Raw genomic sequence first — 6,316 nt, forward strand, 5'->3', positions numbered from 1 at the left:
ATGCACTCCTGCACAGGTGAGGCAAATGGAGACCCCAAAAAGCCTAGAAGACTTGTCTACAGCATTTACTACACTGTCCCATAGTGACCAACACAGCCAGGGTGTCCCCCGGCCCAGGGGTCAATGACCTCTGAACAGAGACCTCGGGTAAGCCAGGGAAAGTTGTGACCAGAATAGTCCCGGGCCCCACAGCATCAGCACCACAGTATCCCTGTGAACTCAAGGAGAGTCAGGCAGAGTTCTAGGAGCTGGACGGACCATCAGGCCCTGTCCAGTGGGGTCTACTGGAAAACAACACAAGGACACCCAAGGAAAACAACCGCTTGCAGAACATGCTAGAAGGGTACAGAGCTATGATTGTGTGTGTGTGTGGTGTCCCATTATGGGGACAGTGGAGTCCCTTGATGGCACTAACCCCAGAAGTTTGCACAGGACTTGTTGACCGGATATGTGGGTGTGGAAATGGGAGGGTCAGACATGCCCAGAGGTTTGGCTTCAGCAGCTGGGGAAAAGTGGAGCCATTTACTGAGCTGGGGCAGGCTGCTGGTGGAGCAGGTTGGGGGGCATTCCTATTGGCCATGTAGGACATGGGACTGGTTTCACTAGGTCAGGTAAGACTTTATTAGCAGATGACATTGTCAGTAGGGACCGGTTGTCCTCCCCCTTCCCACTCCCACCTCAATGGGAAGTCACCTTTCCAGGAACCCCAGATGCCTGAGTAGCCTGGAAGGTGGTGGCTTAGGTTTGGACCTGGCTGACACAAATTTCCCCAGAGGGGCAGTGTAATAAAGTGTCTGGCCTGAGGCCTGAGAAAACCCTGGAGCATCAGCTCCTGCCCAGCTATGTGAACACTTTTGGATTTATTTATTGGGACAAGGACTAGCTATGTAGCCTTGGGTGGCCTTGGACTCCTAGAAATCTTCCTGCCTCTGTCCCCCGGGTGCTGGGGTGAAGGTCATTTTTCCTCTCTGAGCCTCTCCTCTCCGTAATAAAATGCAGGCCACACTGTTGAGTTGGTACGGGAGTGGCCGAGCCCAGACACAGTCGAGATCCTCAAGCTGGGTTAGAAGCCTTGAAGGTTCAAAGGGAGGTGAGGTCAGACTGCCCTGTAGATTGCTTGCCACAATATCTGGGCCATGAAAAGCCATTCAATGGGGCTGGAGAGATAGCTCAGAGTGGTTAAGAGCCCTGACTGCTCTTCCAGAGGTCCTGAGTCCAATTCCCAGCACCCACATGGTGACTTACAACCCTCTGTAATGGGATCTGGTGCCCTCTTCTGGTGTGTCTGAAGACAGCCACAGTGTACTCATATACATAAAATAAATAATAAATAATTATTAAATAAATAATTCTTTATAAAAAAAAGAAAAGAAAGAAAGAAAAATCATTCGTTACACAGACTCCGTCCCAAGCTATCTGGGGAAAAGCCTGCTGTCTGTAGGCAGCTCAGCTCTTCTTGATGGGACTCTTGCCAGGAAATGTGTTTTCCTAAACCACAGAGGATGGAGAAGGCCCCGCCCACCTGCCACAGGCACCTGTAGGGAAGTGGTTCTCACCGGGTGGCCTCCCCAGGCGGTCTGTGGGCAGGGCTCTCCTCCCAGATAACCACAGCTGAAGCTTGCAGTCACAAGGGCCAGGCCAGATTCAACAGCTTCAATCTGGGGCTGCTGTTCTTCAGGGGCTCTCATGGGGGATGTCCCATGCCTGGCTCACACTGCAGAAGGCTAAGAAGACACTTACGCTGGCAGTTCACCCCAGAGGACAGCCTTCCTTCTCCATTTCTTTAGTTTCGATGGAGTTTTGCAACAAAGCACTGTTTTCTCAACTAGTGACACCCCATGAGGGAGACCATGGCTGCCCAAACACCCAGAAAAGTGACCTTTCTGCAGCTGGTCTTACAGGGGATGGCCTGCCTGGAGAGGATTTGAACAAAGAAATCTCTGATACCCTCAGCAGCCAGAGACAGGGGCAATCTTAGATAGCTGGTGGGAATTTGAAGCCAGGCCATGGTGCCTCATGTCCAGTAATTAATTCTAGCTCAAAAGGCTGAGGCAGGAGACTTGAGTCCAACCTGCGCTACATAGCAAGATTCTTTTGCAAAAAACTAACTTGGGGGGTTGGGGATTTAGCTCAGTGGTAGAGCGCTTGCCTAGCAAGTGCAAGGCCCTGGGTTCGGTCCTCAGCTCTGAAAAACAAACAAACAAACAAACAAACAAACACCAAGTTGGAGATAAGCTCAGTTGGTACAGAGGTTGGTTAGCATGTATGAAGCAGGTAGTTTGATCTTCAGGGCAGCAGAAACCAGACATGGTGGTGCATGCCTGGCACTTGAGAGACAAAGGCCAGAGGATCAGACTTCAGATTGATTCTTGGTTATGTAAGTGAGTCTGAGGCCAGCTTGTGATGTATGTTGGCATTTTGTCTAGTCTCTGCCCCACAGTTACCTGGCAACAGCCAGGTGTGCCTGATCCACTATGAAAGGGACTGCTCACCCCCTCCTCGCCCTCTTGCTGTCTTCTTGGGTTTCTCTGCTCTTGTTCCCTTACCCTCTCCCCTCTCTCCCCATTCCCCTGCCCACTCTCTCCACCTGCTCATGGCCAGCCTCTTCTCTTCTCTCCTCTCCTCTCTCCCTCCCTCTCTCCCTCCCTCCCTCCCTCCCTCCCTCCCTCCGTCTTTCTCTGTCTCTACTTCCTCTACTCCCCTCCCCATGCCCTGTTCTATTCTATTCTATTCTGTTTCTGTTCTATTCTGTTCTGTTCTATTCTATACTAGGCTGATACCTCAGGGAGAAGGGATGCCTCAGCATGGGCCCATAGACGCACCTTTTCCCCCACACCATACTGCACTTCCGCCCAACATATCCCTGGCTTTTCTCTTTCTTTTTATAAATAAAACACAACAATATTTGAGTCTCTGCTTCAAACAAAATAAAAGACAAAAGTCCAACGTGATGGATCCCAGAAATTTGGCTGACTGTCCATCACAGACCATAAGAATTTAAAAGGCCTCGGCTGAGTTCCCAGGGTTCCATATATGTTCATACCGTGGATTGTTCAGACATGTCAGCGACACGGAGTCTATGGTGTATTTGCACTACCGCAAAGCACGATGCCTTGGAGTTTATTCTCAGCCACCAGTCACATTCTGAATACCACTCATTCAGGTAACAAAAGAGAGGCACAGAGCCAACAACTGCCCACAGATAAGGTGAGAAGACTTGGGTGGCCCAGTGCTAGAGAGACTTGAAGCCTTCCACGGCCTTGCTTTGTAAATTCTACAGATGGACACACACAAGCCAAAATCCCGCTCGGGACTTAGTTTTACTAGAAAAGTCTTTGTGGCTGGGCATAATCTCCACACTTGGAAAACTGAAACTGGGGGATTATGAGTTTAAGGCCAGCCTGAGCTACAGAGCCAGACTCATCTCAAAATACCAGAGAAAAGGGTCTGGAAAGATGGCTCAGCATTTGCTGCTCTTGGTTCCCAGCCCCCACACTGGGCTGCACACAACCTTCTGGAATGCCAGCTCCAGGGGCTCTGGCTCCCTCTTCTGACCTCCCCAGGTACTGTGCATGTGGTGCATGCACAGACACAAACACACTGTGCTGGCTAGTCTTAAGTCAACTTGACACAAAAAGTCCAGTTATCTGAAAGGAGGAAGCCTCAATTGAGAAAATGCCTCCATAAGATCCAGCTGTCAGGGACTTCCTTAATTAGTGACTGATGGGGAGGGTCCAGCCCATTGTGGGTGGTGCCATCCCTGGGTTCTATAAGGAAGCAGGCTGAACAAACCATAGGGAGCAAGGCAGCAAGCAGCATCCCTCCATGGCCTCTGCATCAGCTCCTGCCTCCAGGTTCCTGCCCTGTTTGAGTTCCTGTCCTGATGTCCTTCAATAATGAGCAGTGATGTGAAAGCATAAGTCAGATTAACCCTTTCTTCCCCAGCTTGTCTTTTGGTCATGGTGGTTCACTGCAGCAACAGAAACCCTAAGACACACATTAAAAAAAAGTCACATGGCTTAAATTGCCACAGGTAGCTATGAATATCATAAGAGGACAGAATAATTGGGATAACTTGCCTAATCTAGGTGGGCAGCTTGTACCATTATCAATTGGCTCTGAAATTATTGTGTGGGCATCTTGTGAATTGAGAATTTATCGATATATAAATCTGACTGATTATCAAAAAAAAAAAAAAAAAATCAAAGACAAGCCTTCCCGGCATGGTGGAATATTCTTGTAATCCCATGTCTGGAGAGGCAAAGGCAGGAAGCTACAGAGTGGGTTCCAGGCCAGCTTGAGCTGCAAATCCCAAGGCCCTGTCTCAAACCATCACTAGCGATGGCAGGATCCCCAGCTCAAAGCCTTTGTGACCGACGAGACACAACATTCTCCCTGACACTCCTGAGTCCAGCGACCGATTAAGCTTCCTCAAGCACCTCTTTCTTCACACCCACCTCACACTCCAGATGCCACACTGAGCAGCAGCTCACCCTTACGTGCCACTTTGCTAGTCATGAGACCCCACCTTGCCCTGCGGATCCAGGGACCAGATGTGAAGTCTACTCACTCCTGAAGCTAAGGAGTGTGACTTTTTCAGGTCTGACAGGGTCATTAGAATTGAACTGACCTCTGTCCACAGACAGGGCCTGGGGGGTTAACCCTGTCACCTCTCAAATGCTGGCCTTGGAATGGCCTCCAATTTCAGTTGTCACTTGGGGTTCAATGTCACTAAGTGTCTATGTCCAGGAGTTGGGGACTCAGATGCTGGGAGGTCAAACTCCCCTAATTGTTTTTTTTTTTTTTTTTTTTTTTTTTGGGAGGATTAGGGAACACACCAGGCCTTTGCACATGCTCTAAGTGTCTTAATAATCCAGGAGACACTCTAGTTTGTGGCCTTGGTGTCTGGAAACAAGCATGCACTTCACCTTACCTCTTGTATATTTGGTGATGCCAACACTTGCTGAATACAATCTCTCCCTTTCTCACTGTGTAGCTGGAACTGACCTAAAACTAAGTAGTCCTCCTGCCTCAGCCTCCTGAGTGGACACTAAGCCTGGTTAACATTGTACCTCAACTCCATTTTGTAGGGATTCCATCCCCACCTGTATACCGTCAGAACCAGTACTTGCTTTTTTTGTTGTTTTAGCCCAGGGTGTCCTGGAACTTGATCTGTACTTTTTTTTTAGAAAACAAAAACAAACAAACAAACAAAAAAAACCCCACAAGGTCTCTGGTTGCTCAGGTTAGTCTAGAAATATGTAGCCCAGGCTAGTATAGAACTCATAATCCTTCAGTCCCCACCTCCCAAGGACTAGGATAACAGATGCACAATCCATTCCCAGCTTAGAAACGCTTTGAGGTTCATTCTCTGGGGCATCAGACATTTTCTTAGGAACTTGTCTCATGATATAAAAAAGGCTTTGTCTCTGTGATGGTCTGAGTCTCCAGCTGCAGCTTATGATGTAGCTTTGGGATGACTTTTCCCTATAGTGTTAAGGTGGGACCCAGAGGCTGGACAAGCTAGGCAAGTGTATCACCACTGAGCTGCACTCCAAACCTTATTTGCATTTTGGGTCAGGATCTCTCTGGCTCTCCTTCCTATGACCAGGGCTCCGACCTGGTAGCTTTTAGACTCTAGAGCCTGAAGATGCTTCACACCATAAACAGAGTATTGCACCACGGGGCTGAGCAGGGGCTCCTGTGGGAGCGCGGCAGTCAATTTTGGAGTTAAACACTTCTCCCCGTCTCTGTTGGATCATTTCAGTTATGTTCTTGTGGATGTGACCAGGACACAGCGATGGAAAGTGGCCGCCTGGCAAACATCAGGGGATCACTGTGTCAGGCCTGACTGTTTCCTCTCTGGCCTAATCACATCAGGGGAACATCTGGTAGATGTGCAGAACTTTGACACAAGTGACTCCATTTTGACCTCTAGACTGGTCTGTCAGTGTCTGAAAGTTAGTCAAGCAAGAGTGGCGCCAGTTAAGTTTTAATACTGGAATGGTTAAATCTGTTACTCAGTGGCTGCAAATGCAGGGGTGGAGGGTAATGCCACACACTCCTGCTCACCTACGCACAGGGTGGCATCCACTACTGTCACCTAACAAGGCCTGGCTTGGAGGACTTTTAGATAGGTCAAACATTCAGGAAACAAATGCAGAATGCAGGACAGGAGGCCTTTCATTTTTCCTTCTTATTTTCTCCCTAGATCCATTTCACTATGCAGCTCAGACTGGCCTAGAACTTGCTATGTAGCCCAGGCTAGCCTCAACTTCCTCTGCCTCAGCTGGTATACTTCCCGTTTTGTACTGCT

Source organism: Arvicanthis niloticus, chromosome 5, assembly GCF_011762505.2.
Source record: "Arvicanthis niloticus isolate mArvNil1 chromosome 5, mArvNil1.pat.X, whole genome shotgun sequence".
Taxonomy (NCBI): domain Eukaryota; kingdom Metazoa; phylum Chordata; class Mammalia; order Rodentia; family Muridae; genus Arvicanthis; species Arvicanthis niloticus.